Here is a 20,471-nt window from a genome sequence, read left to right as displayed (position 1 = left end):
AGAATACCAAGGGTAGCACAATTCCAACCGTATATTAAGAAGCTTTTCATAAAGCAATAAACAAATCTATTCTTGTGCATATGGTTTATGTTAAGGAGTTTACAACTCATTGAAAACTACTCTCTTCCATAGCTTTAACTCATCTAAAGCATTGCATTTGAAAGCATTTATTGATGAGCACGCTTATTTGTTTACTAACCCTATTACAGGGGAAATCCCTCCAATTCAAGTGGAAGATGACCATAAGATTAAAGTTAATGCACTTTTGGAAAAGTATATGATTAGATCAAGTTCATCTCCTTTCTGTTTTCTTTGGTGTTTTTCTTATTGCAAGCGAAGGATGGTTCATACCAAATGTTGTGGACTATCGTGCACTAAACAAACCACAATTAAGAATAGACTTTTGATTTCAAAGATTGATGATTTTATTGATAAACTAAAAGGACCATTCTACTTTAGTAGGATTGACCTTAAAAGTGGTTATCACCAAACTCGAATATTTCCAGAAAATATCCATAGAGCTACATTCTCATTGCATTTATAACTGCTTTTGGTTTGTATGAATATCTAGTGATGCCTTTGGGACTCATTAATACATCAACTACATTTAATACGGCGATGGATGTACTATTTTGTAAGCATAGGGATTACATGTGAGTTTTCTTTGATGAGGTCATCATTTACTCTATAACGCTTGATGAGCATAAAAATCACTTAAGGGAAAGTTTTCAAGAATTTGATCATTGAAAGATCTACATTAATGACAAGAAGAGTGAATTCTTCCCACAATAGATACAATATTTGGGTCATATCATTTCAAAGGATGGTACACGGATAGATCCATAAAAGTTTAAAGTGATAGAGGAGTGGCCTAGCCCAAAGAATCTTTATGCTTCAAAGATTTATAGGGATGTGCTCTTACTATTGAAGATTTATTGATTGAGCTAAGAAGAAGGTTAAATATCAATGGATACTAGTGAGATCAAGAAGATTTTAGAAGTTTTAAACAAAAGCTTATCTCTCAATCCATGCTAGTACTACATGAACTCACACAACCTTTTGAGAACCATTTTGATACATGCAAAGATTTTTTAGGAGCTGTCCTATTTCAAGCTCATTTCAAGAGGGCCATGCTATAGATTATGAGAGTCACCACCTTCATCAAGATGAGAGCATCCTCAAGAGATATGAGAAATAACACCTTATGATAGTGCATGCTCTTAGCTCATGATAAAAGCATTATCTTTTGGTACCCCATTTATTATCCAAAGAAGTCATCAAAGTATCAAGGACTCCATGACTCAAACAAAGTTAACTGACCCTAGCAAGCACAATCAAGTAGCAGATGCACTTTCTTGTAGACCAAAGGTTAATGTTGTAATGTAGCATATCATGATGATCTTACCAATTATAGATGAATATGCTACATGTCTAGTTTATATTGATGTATGTCGTCATTCACCAACGGGAAGATACAAGATCCATTTGCATGAAATGATAGATTTATTTTCACTATAAAGTTGGTGTCATCCAAATTGACGAATCAAATTCAGGACGAAAATGAATCAATGAATCAATGAATCAAGGTAGATGTGACTAATAGACTAGGCATGACATAAAATACAATGTGATTGCTTCTAATATGACTTTACAACTAGTTCAATACGTTTAAATAAACAAAGACTTACAATTGTGTTGTCCATTGTTCTAAGTTTCCTTATCTCATTTTCTTAGCTTTACATGGGAGAAATGTGACTCATCAAGACAACACACAAGATATTATTATGATAAAACCTATGGTGGTTTAAGATGAAGACAACACATAAGATATTATTCTGATAAAACCTATGGCGGTTTAAGATGTCTTACTGAGAAGAGTTACGAATATATAATAATTTTGGCAACTATCACTTGACAACACCAAACACAAGTCATGCAAGAGAAAGTGAAAGTGAGAGCAAACATGCACACCTCTACCACCGGAGTGCTATGCATACACGTGAGAGAGAAGATAAGTGGTGGAGAAGAGAGGCATGCCAAATTCAAGGCCCCTTTGGTTAAGATCTTTTGCCATCCTCATCCTTACATTTTTCTTTGACCATATGGAAAGATCTTTGAGAGCATCACAAAAGGCTCTAGCTTCATCATGACTTATCCCAACTCTAGCTTCATTTGCCTGCTTCTCATTGGTCAATTTTTTACTTAGAATGCTATGTTCTAGACATACTATTCAATGCTAAACGAAGACCATCACTCAAGGTATATCACCAAAAGATTACTACTAGTCTTTGTGAAGTGAAGCTCAATTAGAGTTCATTGCCAAAACCATGTCGAGATACTCTTATTTTGAAGGGGCTCAACAAGCAATTGAGATGAGAAGAAGTTGTTCTTACGTGTAGGAGGTTGAATTTGTAATGTACATATTGTTTGAAGGTGTAATACTTAGAAAGTAAGGTACATGAAAAATTGAGATAATCATAAAATCAAGGTAAGTGCAATTAGATGTTAATATAAATGAGACATGTTTTGACCTACTCATTGTAAATTTGACATGGTTGAAAGCCATTGGAGATAAGAGACAATCAAAATGTGCCTATCTTAAGCCTTGTGGATATTGCACCCAAAATTGTTTGTTTACGATGTAAGTTGCAACTTTTTGCGCTTGGTTGGCCTACTTCAAATATACACTCTTCTGCTAGTTGCATTTTGTCAATAGAGCTATACTTTTCCTCCTATATCAAACACATGGAGTCATCCACAAGACAAAGGAGGCATCATTTATTGGCAATGCCATAGCCAATTGCCATATAGCACTGTTTTGATGTTCACTAAAAAAGTGTGGCACTATTTCTTAAGCAACAAATTGAAATATCCTTTACTAATAAGAATCTCTGTTTCTTTGTCTCTTCTATCCAAGAGCGTAATCTTTGGCGACCAATATGTTGAGGTTGAGGTTGTGTGTGTGTGTGTGTGTGTGTGTGTGTGTGTGTGTGTGTGTGTGTGTGTGTGTGTGTGTGTGTGTGTGTGTGTGTGTGTGTGTGTGTGTGTGTGAGAGAGAGAGAGAGAGAGAGATTTTCTCTTATCCGCCATTTGAGAAGTTCAAGCTGCATCTTCATATAGATCGATTGTTCTCTCTCTTCATCTCACCTCCGGCAGTGCCGTTCATCCCTTGGTATCTTGTTTTTATATTTTACATAATTGAAGAATTGATCCTTGAAGGGCTTCTAACAATCATACCCTTCCTTGTTCACAATCTTTACTACTTTATTATGGAGCTTTAAAAATTCTCGAATGCTGAGCACTGCCGCGCGTCTAAGAACGGGGCACCTCTTGAAGCTTGGCCCTTCCGAGAGAGAGAGAGAGAGAGAGAGAGAGAGAGAGAGAGAGAGAGAGAGAGAGAGAGAGAGAGAGAGAGAGATTTATCATCCACAAAGGTCAGATATGACCTATGAGACCGGAAACAGAACATGACAAAGGGAGCAAGGGGGTTGTGAGGTACATCTCAATTAAGGACTGAGTGTCCAATGGGGGGGGGGAAAGGGGAGATAAGATGAAATGAAGGAAACCTATGGAGGGGAAGGTGAAGAGAAAGCTAGTTTGGGAGTTTAAAACTCTTGGATAATGGCTATACGTCCTCGATAGACTACTCATTTCCCTGTTGAGCGCCCTATCTCATCTTTTGGGGTTCTGTCTTCTTTTGTTTGAGTTGAGCTGGTGTAATGTCATAAAATCTAATATCTAACCAACCCAAATGATTTTCTCATATTAAATTGATCACTTAATGTGGGAGAATAAACGGGAACAAGTGTTAAGATATAGATATGTGCTTATAGATCTATCTCAACACGGGGCCAATAGTAAAGGGGCCCAAATGGGAGATGGTCTATCAAGAGCAAGGCTAACCAATGGAGCATAATACCTTAGGGTTAGCTTCATTGAAGACCTCCAATAATGTGTGTAAAAGTCCTTTGACCTTAGCTAAGCTAGGGCTGAGCTTGAGGTGGGAACCCGGCCCAAACTCGAGGTGTTTGTCCTGCTTGAGGTGCTTGTCGTGCTTGAGGTGTTTGTCCTGCTTGAGGTGCTTGACTTACTCCATGCTTGAGGTGCTTGACTTGCCGCTTGATTAAGGTGCTTGAGGTGCCTTGACATGCTTGCCTGAGATGCTTGTGGGAATACCCCCTAGTCCAAGTGCTTTGTCATGCTTGATGACTAAGGTGCTTGAGCTCCTAAAGTCAAAAGCATCCCTACAAGAGGGGGGGCGAGCCCTTTTCCTAGGGATTAGAGAGAGAACACACACTCACACTCACAAGGGAAGCCCCATCTTGAAGAGGCAGCAAGGACACATGTCAGGTCCCTACCCATGTTACCTTCATGTGTTGCTTGAAGCCTATTGGCTATGGCTAGGCTTCAAAGGGGTCCAATGATAAATTACTTGAATTATCTAATTGTTTTTGCATTTATCAAGTCCTCTCTCTCAAAGGGGAAAGGGGGACACTTGTCCCAAGGCTATCCCTGTTGCTTGTAATGGCTTCTTCTTGTGATTGGCTAGGCCTGGAGGGGTCCAATGAGCTTCAAGCATGAGCTACAAGGGGGGGTCGACCCAAGCAAGCTAGGGGGGTGCTTAGGGGGTATACTCACCCACACACACTCACAAGCACTCTCATTTTGTACTATGCAAAGTGCAAGAGCTCCCTCTCCTTCTCCAAGCAAGTAGAGGTTGAGAGCCTACACCAACACTCTTGGCTATGGAGTGCAAATCCAACCAAGAGCCATGCTTCAATGCTTAAGCTTGCCATCTCCTTCTTCTTCATTACTATGCTATTATGTATGCTAGCAACAAGAGTATGATAAGTGAGGAACTAATTCTTTCTCCTACGAAATGTTTCTTCTTCCTCTTCCCTACCCTCATTCCCTGCTAGCTCTCTCCACCTTCGAAGGTGTTTGAGGTCTTGGGACTGAGACTTGGGATAGTTAAAGCTTTCTTCAAGTTTATGTTATGTTTGTGATGCATGAAGCCTTCCATCTTCATGGCATCACCTAGGTCACAAGGAACACAAAGACTGTATTGTAACAAGTCTCTCTTTATGGGAGAAATCATAATACAAATGCCTATTGGAGGGGGGACCGGCTCCACATAAATCCGGTCCTCAATTGTTGTCATGTTCTCTAAACTCTCTCTCTTGCAAAAGTATTGTCTATGCCAAGTTAACTAATTGCTATTATTATGTTGCTATCTTCAATTATGTCAACCCGCTATGCTCACAAAATCATTTCTTGAAAGTACTCTCATTAAATTCCGCTACTCTCAAATTGAATAGGCAAATTCCATTACATTGGTATCAGAGCATTTGGTTTCTCTTTTCTTGCTTAAGAAGAGAGGTCCTTAAGTAGCCTATAAATGGTTGATGTTGTTAATTATAATAGGGTAAGTGGAATTGGGATCTATTATCGGTTTTGTTGAGCCCACTATGTGGGGGATGGTGCACACCTCGGGAGCTTTGGACTTAATAATGGAGTCTTTCTAGACTTGCCTACGGCTTTACCATTATTGAGCCATAAGAAGTCTGAAAGGAGCTAACCCTTGGCAACTCTGCTATGTTAGACCTACTCCTCTACTCTCTATAATTAACCACTTTGAGCCGTGGGTGTAGATACTTAAGAGCCGATTTTCAAAGGCTAAGAGGAGTGGCAACTAAGGTTTTGTATTGCCAAAGCATACACTAAGTATAAACATAAATTTTGTTAACATGGCTGACAATAATCAAGAAAGTAGAATGAACATTGATAGCTTTGATTTTGCACATGAAGGTGCTAATGATGATACTCCCATGTTTGTGAATTATCTCGTCACTAGGTTGCAACAAGCTATGGGCAACCCTGTTTTGCAAGCCAAAGTTACTCAACAACTTCGTGCTTATGGAATTTCCCTTCCTCTCCCAGAGGAGAGAGAGCTTAGGAGGCCTCTTGAAGAGACCCCCAAAAGAAGACTCTCTCCCATTCGAGAGGAGGAATCCAAAGAGAAAGAAAGCAATGATAGTCTAAGTTCTTCTGAATATGTGGCTCCACGAAGACGGCGGTCTAGAAAATCGCCTACTCCTCCCAAGAGGAAAAGAGCAACCTATAGTCCTTCTCCTCATCACTCTGAAAGGCAAGAGAGGAAACAAAGGAAGAAAAGGGCTAGGAAGAGGTCACCCTCTTCTCCTTCTTCTTCACCTTCCTCCTCTTCCGATGAAAGTTATGGCTATTCTCCTAGAGAATACAAGAGGGGAGGACATCGCAAATTATTTCCCGCATGGCGAAGGTCACAAAAGCTAAAGAAGTTCAAGGAGGGAGGAAAGAGTATCTCTTTTCTCACCTATGATGGCACCTTTGGTGCTACCGACAAAGTGTTGGCCTTCATCCAACAATTTGATGCGGCCTTTGGGGACGAGGGCTTCACAGAGTCCTCCAAGCTACGCCATGTAGCTATGCACTTCCAAAAATCAGCTCGTCAATGGTGGGCTAGCCTTCGTGGCAATGGAGAAGCCCCAAAGACATGGAAAACTCTACGAGTTTCCATCATGAAGCAATTTCTTCCAAGTGATACTATAGATAAAGTTCTTACCGAATGGCGCGGCTTGAAGCTTCTCTCTCATGAGTCTATCAACAAGTATGTAGACAAGTTTTGGGATTTACATCTCAAAGCTACTGTCTTTCAAAAGATAGACTTTGCCGAACAAAGACAGCAATTCTGTGCGGGATTACCCGAAGAGATGGCCGAATACATCAACTCTCAACGGCCCGGTACTATTACCGAAGTAATCCACCACACCATGGTTGCTTCACGCATCAATTTCCATCAAGGGGCTAGACGTAATGTCAAGCCCATGGAAAACAAAGATAAAAATGATGCAAAGGGGAAATCCAATGCTCAAAATAATTCCAAAGGCACTTCCAACAACAACAACAACAACAATTGGTCCAAGGAGAAGGGAGTTTACAAAGGTAAAAACAAACTCTCTCCTAAAGAGCTTGAAGCTTTTCGCAAGGACCATAAGTGTTTCAAGTGTGGAGAGCAAGGACATGGCTATCGTTCTTGCCCCAAGAAGAATACTCGCAATGAGACTCCTAGGGCTTCCACCATCGAAGCTCCAAAAGAGGATGGTCATTGTAAAGGATCATCACTTTCCTATGCGTGGGGTAAGTTAAGAGAGCATGATGCCTTCATCTTGTTTGACCCAGGCTCTACTCTCAACTTCATATCAATAGAGTTGGCCACCAAGTTGGGCATTCAAGCTTTTGAGATGGGAGATATAGTAACAGCCGATGCAGCTTTCAAGGGACAACAAGCCTCCATTACTCCCTTGATTGGGAAGTTGAGGCTTCATGTCCAAAGCTATGTCGACAAAGAAGACTTCTTCATCTCTCCTCTCCAACATCAGGATGTTATCTTAGGGGCACCATGGTTTGATCGCATGGCTGCCAACATGAAGTTCCCTGAAAGGAGAATTTACTTCACCTACTGGGGAAAGAACATGTATATAGATGCTAGTGAGCGTGGTCGCCCTATTCCACTTGTGAATCCTCTTTCTTTTGATAAATCAATGAAGATCTCAGTTTCTGCGTACATGATTTATGTCAAAGAGTCTCTAAAAGCTAATAATGTTTCATCAAATGAAAATGATAGGAATCAAGAAGAGTTAGACTTGTCTACTTTTCTAAAAGGATTCCAAGATGTGTTCATCGATTATATCCCTATGGACCTACCTCCAAAACGAGGGGATGATGACCATCGTATTGAGCTCCTTCCAGGAAGCTCACCGCCTAACAAACCTCCTTATCGAGTCTAACAAGCTCAACAAGAGGAGATTATGAGGCAAGTACAGGAATTGGTAGAAAAAGGGATGGTGAGGCCTAGTTCCTCTCCCTTTTTTTCTCCAGTCCTTTTAGTGCAAAAGAAAGATGGTACATACCCTATGTGTGTGGACTATCGAGCACTAAACCATATCACTATCAAAAAAAAAATTCCCGTGCCTCGGGTAGAAGATCTGTTTGATAAGCTACAAGGCTCTATCTACATCAGTAGGATTGACCTTAAGAGTGGCTATCATCAAAGAAGGATAGTGGATGAACATATCCTAAAGAACGAGGTTTGCACAACATTTGGTCTTTATGAATATCTAGTCATGCCTTTTGGCTTGACTAATGCACCAGCTACTTTCAATCGTCTCATGGAGAAAATTTTTAGACCATATCATAAATTCACTGGAGTGTTCTTTGATGATATCATCATCTACTCCAAGTTTTTGGAGGAACATAAGCAACATCTCCAAGTGATTTTTCAAGCCTTGAGGGAGAACAAACTTTTTCTCAACCAAAAGAAAAGTGAATTCTTCCTTCAAGAGATTCAATATCTAGGTCATATTATCTCTCACGATGGTATTCGTATGGATCCATCAAAGTTACAGGTAATAAAATCATGGCCTAACCCAAGGAATCTACATGAGCTAAGAAGCTTTATTGGTATGTGTGCATACTATAGACGCTTCATAGCAAAATTCTCTCAAGTAGCAGGACCACTACACGACTTAACAAAAAAGAACGTTAAGTTTGTATGGACTGCTAAGGAGCAAAATGCTTTTGAAAAACTCAAAGAGAAGCTTACTTCCCAACCAGTCCTCGTGCTTCCGGATCTCTCAAAGCCATTTGAGGTCCAATGTGATGCGTGTGGTGATTGCCTTGGAGCGGTTTTGCTTCAAGAAGGGCATGCCATAGCATATGAGAGCCGAAGGCTCAATAGTGATGAACGAGTCTTGGGCATTTATGAGAAAGAGCTTTTAGCTGTTCTACATGCCCTAGACACATGGAAGCACTACCTATTGGGGACTCCATTTATCCTACGAACCGACCACCAAAGTCTCAAGTATTTCATGACGCAAACCAAGCTTTCCGACAAACAAATGAGGTGGGCAAATTTTCTTTCGCAATTTAATTTTCATATTGCTCACATAGCTGCTAAGCACAATCAAGTTGCCGATGCACTTTCACGATGACCAAAAGTTAATGCGGTGTCTATAGCTACTCACAATGATCTATCCTCTATGATAGATGAGTATGCTACTGACCCTGACTTTAGAGACATAATGTCAGCCCTTGCTTTGCGGAAGAAAGAGGAACCATTCACCTTGCAGGATGGTTATCTTCTCCACGGCAATAGGCTATGTGTTACCCATTCCCTTCGTGAGAAGGTTATCTATGAATCCCATGCTCCTCCATATGCAGGGCATAGAGGTATTCAACCTACTCTCCGAGGAGTAGAAACGTATTTCTATTGGCCTACACTGAAAGTGGACATACAAGAGTATGTTTCAAAATGTGTAGTATGCCAAAAGACCAAGTATGATAGAGGGAAGCAACCTGGATTACTCCAGCCATTGCCTATTCCAAATTCACCATGGGAGAGTATATCCATGGATTTCATCTTTGGATTACCCAAGTCTATCCATGGGAATACAGGAATATGGACAATAGTCGACAGGTTTAGCAAGCAAGCACATTTTATTCCTGTCAAAAAGACTATTAAGGCACATCAAATGGCAACTCTCTTCATATCTCAAATTTTCAAGCACCATGGATTACATACATCCATCGTGTCAGATAGAGATCCTAGAATGACCAGTAATTTTTGGAAAGGTCTCTTTGAAAATCTAGGAACAAGATTGAATTTCTCTTCGGCCTATCACCCACAAACGGATGGCCAAAGTGAGATAGCCAATCTTACGATACTCGATCTACTCAAGACTTATGTTACCGAAGTAGATCAACGCTCACAATGGGAAAAGTATTTACCTCTAGTAGAGTATGCCTACAATAATACTGTCCATACTTCTACCGGGAAAGCACCTTTCGAGATCATAGAGGGAAGACCTAAAAGTCCCTTGCTACTCAAAGTACATGGGAAGATCTTCGCCGCCGATGAATATAGCCGTGACCTACAGGAATCCTTTCAAAAGATTAGGGAGGCTATAGCCATCTCTCAACAAAGGCAAAAAGCTGCTGCTAATAAGCACAGAAGAGCCTTAATGTTCAACGAAAATGATTGGGTCTTACTCAAGTTTCCTAAGGCTCGATTAAGGCAAACGACGGGCAAAAATCCTACGGGCCATCAAAAGTATTATGCTAAACTAGCAAAAAGATACTATGGTCCTTTCCAAATCTTGAAGCCTATCAATGAGACGGCTTATCAACTCAAGTTGCCCAACCATTGGCTTATACACAATGCCTTTCATGTAAGCCTACTTAAGCCCTACAAAGGTGAGCCACCAATTGAACCAATTATTGAAGACCCTCCCGAAATTGAAGACCAAGAAGAGGTGCTACAACCCGAAGCTGTCCTTCGGCATGAAGACAAGGTACTACGACATGGTAAGATAATCCGACGGTATCTTATTAAGTTCAAAAATTATCCTTTTGAAGATGCTAGATGGATGCAAGGAGTACAACTTAAGGATAGTATGAACCTTGTCAATGCTTACAATGCTACATTAGAGTAAGCAAATGTACAAATTTCTTTTAAATGACTCATGTTTTTGTCTTATATGACTAGTCCTTTTTTTAATTGTGCACAAATTTAACTAGTATGCATGCTTAGAATCATGTTTGTGATGACGACGTCTCTCAAACACCAAGTAGAATTTGTCACTCTACTTTGGGAGAATGAAATGGACTAAAGAGCAGACATGCTTGCAGCAGCTATGTCTCCCAAGCACCAAATGGATTAGTCATCCATCTTGGAAAGATGTCGTAGGGTAAAAAAGGGATCCTCTACCCGCTAAGTACGATTGACTAATGACTAAGCCTTTATCTCTTCTACCTCATAGTCGAGGACGACTATGATTTCAAGAGAGAGGTAATGTCATAAAATCTAATATCTAACCAACCCAAATGATTTTCTCATATTAAATTGATCACGTAATGTGGGAGAATAAACGGGAACAAGTGTTAAGATATAGATATGTGCTTATAGATCTATCTCAACACGGGGCCAATAGTAAAGGGGCCTAAATGGGAGATGGTCTATCAAGAGCAAGGCTAACCAATGGATCATAAGACCTTAGGGTTAGCTTCATTGAAGACCTCCAATAATGTGTAAAAGTCCTTTGACCTTAGCTAAGCTAGGGCTGAGCTTGAGGTGGAAACCCGGCCCAAACTCGAGGTGTTTGTCCTGCTTGAGGTGCTTGTCGTGCTTGAGGTGTTTGTCCTGCTTGAGGTGCTTGATTAAGGTGCTTGAGGTGCTTGACTTGCCGCTTGATTAAGGTGCTTGAGGTGCCTTGACATGCTTGCCTGAGATGCTTGTGGGAATACCCCTTAGTCCAAGTGCTTTGTCATGCTTGATGACTAAGGTGCTTGAGCTCCTAAAGTCAAAAGCATCCCTACAAGAGGGGGGGCGAGCCCTTTTCCTAGGGATTAGAGAGAGAACACACACTCACACTCACACTCACAAGGGAAGCCCCATCTTGAAGAGGCAGCAAGGACACATGTCAGGTCCCTACCCATGTTACCTTCATGTGTTGCTTGAAGCCTATTGGCTATGGCTAGGCTTCAAAGGGGTCCAATGATAAATTACTTGAATTATCTAATTGTTTTTGCATTTATCAAGTCCTCTCTCTCAAAGGGGAAAGGGGGACACTTGTCCCAAGGCTATCCCTGTTGCTTGTAATGGCTTCTGCTTGTGATTGGCTAGGCCTGGAGGGGTCCAATGAGCTTCAAGCATGAGCTACAAGGGGGGGTCGACCCAAGCAAGCTAGGGGGGTGCTTAGGGGGTATACTCACCCACACACACTCACAAGCACTCTCATTGTGTACTATGCAAAGTGCAAGAGCTCCCTCTCCTTCTCCAAGCAAGTAGAGGTTGAGAGCCTACACCAACACTCTTGGCTATGGAGTGCAAATCCAACCAAGAGCCATGCTTCAATGCTTAAGCTTGCCGTATCCTTCTTCTTCATTACTATGCTATTATGTATGCTAGCAACAAGAGTATGATAAGTGAGGAACTAATTCTTTCTCCTACGAAATGTTTCTTCTTCCTCTTCCCTACCCTCATTCCCTGCTAGCTCTCTCCACCTTCGAAGGTGTTTGAGGTCTTGGGACTGAGACTTGGGATAGTTAAAGCTTTCTTCAAGTTTATGTTATGTTTGTGATGCATGAAGCCTTCCATCTTCATGGCATCACCTAGGTCACAAGGAACACAAAGACTGTATTGTAACAAGTCTCTCTTTATGGGAGAAATCATAATACAAATGCCTATTGGAGGGGGGACCGGCTCCACATAAATCCGGTCCTCAACTGTTGTCATGTTCTCTAAACTCTCTCTCTTGCAAAAGTATTGTCTATGCCAAGTTAACTAATTGCTATGATTATGTTGCTATCTTCAATTATGTCAACCCGCTATGCTCACAAAATCATTTCTTGAAAGTACTCTCATTAAATTCCGCTACTCTCAAATTGAATAGGCAAATTCCATTACATGTAAGATCTTCTACAAACCATATTCTAGTGTCTTTGAGGAGCCTCAATTAGTCAAGGAGTTTGATTCGGTCCGCCTTGGTCTTGAAGGTGATGATTGCATGATTGGTGCGATGCTCGTGTGTAAGATAATTGATTGTTGTTGGATCCCATCATACCATGTGGATTGTTGTTTAAATGCGGGCAAAGGACTCATGAAATTTGAGGTCCCCCTCCCCTTCAGTCGTTTGAGAGCCCACCAATGTGAACATTGTGGGAAATATTCTCTTGTTGTTGTCGTTCACGTAGCATGGACGTCACCCGGTCTTCGAATTTGTAGAAGATTACCTCTTGCACTTGAGTCTCAACCTCCTTTGTGAGGGTGGTCTCTACTTCAACCATTGCTTTGTGAAACTTGTCTTCCATATGTTCCAACTCCTCCTTCTTTTAGTTCTCCACTATTGCAAGCCGAGTCTCAAAGGTCGCAAGCCTTTGTTTCAATTTGTCATTTTCTTTTTGGAGTCTTTCGACTTTGGTTTGGAGGCAAGCGATGTTCATCTTGGGGGGTGTTGCCATGACCCCGACAAAGCTAAGCTTGGCTCAGGACGAAGCCCAAGTAGCCATGATTTGCAAGGGTGGGCTTCTTGTGGGGAGCACTGATAGAGCCAAATCATGGCACTAATAGTTTTATGGACTGCAGCTCGCAGAAGCGGGTGGGGCACGTAGGTGTGCAAGTGCTCAAGGGTTCAAGACCTCCGTAAAGGGCTGCAACGCCGCCAGTCAGAACAAAAAGCTCCACCAACAACACCTTTAGGAGAACCTCGAACTTCTTGAGCAAGCAGCAGCTTCAGCACGAACAACTTTGTGCATCTTTAGCATTCGATTTGCATCACATTTTCCATGTGCGGAACATTTGTGAATATGTGCAGATCGCAACACAGGTTCATGTGCTGGGGTAGGTGTGCATTTGGTTGCAGGCTGGTTGGGGGAAGAGCTGTGGCTTAATGCCCCCCCACAAGGCATCCCCTCGCCCAAGGGGAGACTAAGGAGGTGCAGGAGGGTGATGATGAGAGACTTGCTCTATGGTTGAGAGAGAGAGAGAGAGAGAGAGAGAGAGAGAGAGAGAGAGAGAGAGAGAGAGAGAGAGAGAGAGAGAGAGAGAGAGAGAGAGAGAGAGAGAGAGAGAGAGAGAGAGAGAGAGAGAGAGCGTTGTTACTACTCTACTATGTGTGTGTGTGTGTGTGTGAGAGAGAGAGAGAGAGAGAGGGCGTGCTGATGTCCTACGTGACCTGCTATCCTTCACATGCTCCAGCATCATGTGCGAGGTTCCACCCTGTGGGAGCTCTTGGCTTATGTAGCATGTTGGTCTGCAAGACAGCTCCAGCCTACATGTCGTGGTGCATGTGTGATATGCTGCCTCTTGTGAAGCTTGCGTCAGAGAGATGAGGCCGTCGAGACACCAAACGGGCAGACAAAGAGAGAAATGAAATGAAATGTTATATTAAACGTCTTAAATGGCCTATTAGACCAAACTGGTACAACGCCGGTGGATCTAATAGAGTGTCTCGGCCATTGTTTTGTGTGTGTGTGTTCAAATAACAATATAACATTAACACCAAAGAATTCTTTCAAATTACAAAAGACACTAGAAACTATGTCAGTGAAAAGGTGGTATAATTCCCCTTCATGGTACGGAATGGACTTTATACATAAGGACAATAGAGTAAGAGCTTGAAGATGTATTAATCCACCATCTTCACTCCAAGGAACTTTGAAAACCATAGTTTAGAAGGTAACTCTCACCTGCACCCATGGAAACAACACAACATTCAATTAGTATTGGCACCGTATGCAGGTGATGCATGGGTATCCCACATGTTATAGATGTCACCCAACTAAAAAGTGTTTTCAAAGATAAACTATAAGAAATGTGAAGCTACTCATATAATCAACGGTGTTTTCCTTTACAAGGAATGCCATGGTCCATAACTGTGATCCAAATCACCAATGTCCAGGTCCTCGGGAGGGACTCCATGGTCCATAATTTGATCCAATAAACAACCATTTATAGCTTTATGAGGAGCCCATTTACAACCGTATTACCATAATCCACAACCTTTCATAACCATTATCTTACCATACTCGGCCTCAAATCAGTCATAGCCCTGTTCACAACATTAATAACCATATTTGGCAAAGTTGAGCTCTTTTGCAAAGAATCAATACACTACCATTTCGTTGGCATATATCATATCTGAGAAAGAATGGTAGGCTCGGTACCAACCCCACAAGCACACATCAGTCTAATAACCACTATGCCCACAATCAATCATATCCCTGTACCCATCTCCCATTCATGGCTAAGAGATCAGATGTTAGAGTTTAAAATCTATAACCTTAGATCGATATAGAATGACACCGAGTGGTAATGGTAAGCTCGATCACCAACTCAAAGGCACAACATCAGTATCATACCAGCCACGCCATCCATAACAGAGTATACCAGGTCGTATGTTAACCCATCAGTCAATTATATCATATAGGCCCATTCACAAGAGCTTCTATCATTATCTTTTAGCAAAGAAACAGAAGGATGCTCATATATATGCCCATTATAAGTTAATTAGAAACTGAGAACCTTTTCTAAACCCGTAGTTGCAAAAAAAACACCTCCCTATAGTGAGTGATATAGTGGAAGTTACCATTCATGTATAATCTGGCATAGGCATGCTGACTATAACAACAAGTGAATCATATCACAACCAAATAGTTCAGACGTAAGTTCATATCAATGCCATAGGTCACCTGAGATTGAGTTAAAGCAACCAGCTCACAATAGCCTGCTTATCTTTGCCTTTTGCGGGGTAACACCCTCCCAACCCCAATGTACAGATAACAACTCTCAAATGCACACATACACACCACAGAAGAATACAGTACTAATACTAAGTGAGCATGGGAGCTCACCTTTATAGTGTTTGGAGCAAGTGGCCATATTCCTCCAGCACAGTATGGCGGGCCCATCATCAAGAAGTACGCCGAATACAGCAGCGCCATCTAGTACAAAGACAGGGAAAGAGAGAGAGAGAGAGAGAGAGAGAGAGAGAGAGAGAGAGAGAGAGAGAGAGAGAGAGAGCTAAGGAGAGAGAATATAATATAGCACTTAGAGGGTGCTGTAGTGCGGACTTGTCAAAGTTAAGCACACAGTACCAATACTAAGTGAGCATGAGAGCTCACCTTTATAGTGTTTGGAGCAAGTGGCCATATTCCTCCAGCACAGTGTGGTGGGCACATCATCAAGAAGTACACCGAATACAGCAGCGCCGTCTAGTACACACACACACACACACACACACACACACACACACACACACACACACACACAGATAGAGATAAATAGATAGAGAGAGAGGGGGGGGGGGGAGCGCGAGAACTAAGGAGAGAGAATATAATATAGCCCTTAGAGGGTGCTGTAGTGCAGACTTGTCAGGATGGAGCCACCGTGAAGTTAACCAGAAAATGACAGGGATTACAGAGCCAAGAAATCCAACGAATGAACATGTGTGTGTGTTGTGTTGGCATTTAATGCGTCAATCAAGTGTCCTTTAAGACACCTCTAAATTCTCAACTACCGAATTACCTCCTATATTTCACCCAGGATTCCCTAGGTTAATTAGCCCTAGTGAATAATGTTCAAGGGATTTAACAAAATATCCTTATATTTTTGTAGCGGGGCAAAAGGACCACCCAAATTTTCACCAATTCGAGAATCCTAGTACAAAGTAGCACCAGTCCGAGTATTAATAAGCACATACCATACTAGTACTAATACCACTGTAATATCAATACACAAGTAGTATCAGTACCAGCATTACAAGTAGCATTGTATCAGTCCAGTATAATATACACAAACCGTACCGGTTCTAGACCAGTATGTCACATACGTAGCAAGTCTTAGTACAATATCAAACCATACCAGTACCAGTACAATATAGTACTAGTTCATAATGTCTATACACTCCTTACCTTATCTTAGTCGGGTAAGGGGTCAACCTATTTTTTCATCAGTTCCAGTATCACTAGTAGCGGACCATTGTAGTAATAGTCCACACGTAGCACCAATACCAGTATAATACACCATAGGTACTCGTACAATTAGCACCATTACTAGTTCAATATAAAACCTCACTAGTTATAGTACCAATATATCACATTAGTAGCAGTTGTACCAGTTCAATACAATCCAATTCCAGTGTCAGTACAGTATACACACACGTAGCATCAGTACCAGTACATTTGTAACACCACTATCAGTCTAGTATAATATAGTACTAGTATCACTCTAGTATAATATAGCACCAGTATCAGGACCAGTCCACAAGTAGCATCAATACCAGCATTGGCTCCAATATTAGTAGCCCCAGTGTCAATATAGATAAATTAACACACTATCCCTAGCAAAGTGTGTATGTGTGTGTGTTAATGTTCAAAATATACAATACCAGTGCCAGTTTTAGAAGTAGCACCAATACCACTCCTTTATATATTGTACCCAAACAACACAGTTAAAGTACTAGTTACTATAAGACTCCAAGTTCTCCCTAGGGAAACTCACCCCAGTAAATAATGCACAAGGACATTTACACACTATCTTTATACTATCCTAGCCGGGTAACAAGTCCACCCATTTTTTACACCAGTACCAATATCCCCAGTACCCAAGTAGCATCAGTACTAGTTCAATATAATCCAGTACCAATACCAGTATTAGTACAACACTAGTACACAAGTGGCACCAGTACCACTACACAAAATAGCATTAGTCTAGTCTTTTATAGTAAACAAACAATCTAAGTACCATAACCTGTTCATTACCAGCACACAATTAGCACCAGTACCAGTCTCATGAGTAGCCCCAGTATCAGTTCAATATACTACTTTACACAAACAATCCAGTCCTAGGATCAATATAAAGTGGCAGCAGTATAGGTTCAGTATAATAGTACCAGTACCAGTACTAGTTGTGTATATTACAATATCACTACCAATACTAGTTCAACGCTAGTATACCAGTGTCTACAGTACCCGTACCCAAGTAGCTTCAGTCTAGTATATTATAGAACACAAACCGTATTAGTACTAGTACTAATTCAGTACCAGTACACACTTAGCATAACATCTTTAGTGATTAAGCCCAAAAACCATTTAATCGGAGTAGCAAGTGTATAAACAAGGGATGTGCCACAATGGCCATAACCATAATGCAATTTGCAACCACATACTGCTATATGAACAGCTTTTACCCAAATTTTCTATAAGTCACAACCCATTCTGACCATAACAATACTCTGCCTCCGTCATCATAACAACCCAGTCATTCAGTGCATTTAATCTGTTTCCTATAACTAGAGTCGCAAAGAGACATCAAAGCAACGGATAAGACTTGAACTCAAAACATGGGGAGAGGGTTGTGGGGATTGGTGGAGGTTATCTACTTCATGGATGGTACTATAGTGTTAGCCATGTCATCATGGGAAGAAGGGTGTGGGAGCTTGATATTCAAAAAAAGTGGATACTTAACGTGGATACCAAAAAGATAGGTTTTCTCTTGGCCACCACAGCAACGCACGGGTCATATTCTAGTTGTTTATTAAACAACCTCTTGTGAGGAAGAGCTAGCTTTGCACGTTGTTCATCATTGAGAAGAACTACAAAATTTTTGCCATGCGTGTGCAAGGTAAATCTGAAAGGAACAATTTTCAACCTTGTAAGCTTTGAGCCATTGATTGAAGGAGGAGCAAACATTAAAATCACCAGTATGGCCAGCGGCCTTCATCCGCCTCTCTCTCTCTCTCTCTATATTTCTCTCTCTATATAGTTGCACACGCTATCCTCTGTGTCACCGGAGCTGTAGGGCACACTAGCCGGTTGAAGGAGGTTGCGACACGTGTCAGGGGGCAAGTGTACATGATTGCATTTGGATAGATGCCCTCACTCTGCATTTGATGAAACACCAGAGCTTCCTTACCCTGGCTCTTGCCTTCAAGATGTAAGCGTATGTGCTTGCATCTAGAGAGACACCCTCACTTTGCACTTTTCTAAAACAAACCATATCTTCTTATCCCTTCCCAAGTTGGGCATATCCTACAATCGCGCATTCCAAGAGACGACATCCCGGATAGAAAGCTCCTCAAGCACTTTTTGTGCTTTATGAATTGCACCACATTTGGCATGCATGTCAATCAAGGAAGTGCCAAGTGTACGTGATTACATCTTGAAGGCAAGGGTTAGGGTCAGGAAGCACATTGGTTGCAAATGCAAGATGCAGAGAGAGGCATCTCTCTAAATGTAGTGCCAAGCACAACGTTTTCTTTCAACATTCACTGACCAACAATATCATCGTGATTTTTTTTGGCAATATCAGTATTTTGGTCACCACGCACAATCATTGCATTCCAAGAGATGGGATCCCAAATAGGATTGCAATTGTACATGACTGCATTTGAGAGATACCCTCACCCTACATTTACTGAAAACAACCCAGAGTTTCCTCACCCCGACCCTTGCCGTCAAGATGCAAGCATATGTGATTGCATTTGGAGAGACACCCTCACTTCACATCCATCAAAAACAAACCAAAGATTCTTGGCCCTGCTCAAGTTGGTCATATCCCACAATCAGTGCATTCGAAGAGACGACATCAATGTCGAGTATTGATGCTGATGACAACCTACGAGATTCTAGCTCAACCTACAGAAGCGGAGGTGAAGAGTTGTGGCCCACTACAATGGCCAAGGTGGTGGTAATTAGACCGAGCTGAGGTGAGCAATAGGGACTAAAGGGTTGGACTTTATAAAGAGGGAGCTGAAGAATGAGGATAGGGTGGGTTCGAGCGTAAGCTGGACAGGGCTCATGTGGGAGAGCCTTACCTACCGCCAATTACTGAGGTGAGTGATAGTGACTGAAGGGCTAGACTTTATATAGAGGGAGCTGAAGAATGAGGATATGGTGGGTTCGAGCGTAACTGGATAGGGCTCATGTGGGAGAGCCTTACCTACCCTCAAATACTAAGTAGAATTAAAGCTACCATCGACTCAAAACCTACCATATGAGATAGTACTTGTGTGGTGGAGACCTTAGAGCTCTCTCTCTCTCTCTCTCTCTCTCTCTCTCTCTCTCTCTCTCTCTCTCTCTCTCTCTCTCTCTCTCTCTCTCTCTCTCTCTAAAGTTGCTCGTGCAAAATAAAGGAGGCGCTTCAAATTTGAATTCCTCTCACCTATTTACCATTAAGGGTAGGAGAAATGCTAGAGAAAGGGGGGAAAGACTATATTTAACACTTGAAGGGGGGGGGGGGGGGGGGGGGGGGGGGGAGGAGAGAGAGAGAGAGAGAGGAGAGAGAGAGAGAGAGAGAGGAGAGAGAGGAGAGAGAGGAGAGAGAGAGAGAGAGAGAGAGGAGAGAGAGAGAGAGAGAGAGAGAGAGAGAGAGAGAGAGAGAGAGAGGCCACTACAGGCTTCACCTTGTATCATATATGATTCACCTTGTATCATAAATGCTAGAGAAAGGGGGGGAAAGACTATATTTAACACTTGAAGGGGGGGGGGGGGGGGGGGAGGAGAGAGAGAGAGAGAGAGAGAGAGAGAGAGGAGAGAGAGAGGAGAGAGGAGAGAGAGAGAGAGAGAGAGAGAGAGAGAGAGGCCACTATAGGCTTCACCTTGTATCATATATGATTCACCTTCTTACAACAAAAAGCGCCCTTCCACAAATGAAAATTTTCCCTACATGTGTATTTATAAAGTCTCCTTTCATTTCTAGGAGAGTTTGGCGGCTATACAAACTAGCTGATGCGATGCCATGACGTTGCAGAACCGCTGATGTGGCATGCCAAAATCCGGTGAGCTCACCCAAAGGAATATATGGAGCAGTGATGTGGACACTTCCTCCTGGGCTGACGGGCGCATCCACAACCCCAATATCATGAGGTCAAGGA

The sequence above is a fragment of the Adiantum capillus-veneris genome, chromosome 5 (assembly GCF_014529385.1).
Source record: "Adiantum capillus-veneris isolate H3 chromosome 5, ASM1452938v2, whole genome shotgun sequence".
In the NCBI taxonomy this organism is placed as follows: domain Eukaryota; kingdom Viridiplantae; phylum Streptophyta; class Polypodiopsida; order Polypodiales; family Pteridaceae; genus Adiantum; species Adiantum capillus-veneris.
Note: the sequence above shows the minus strand (reverse complement) of the source record.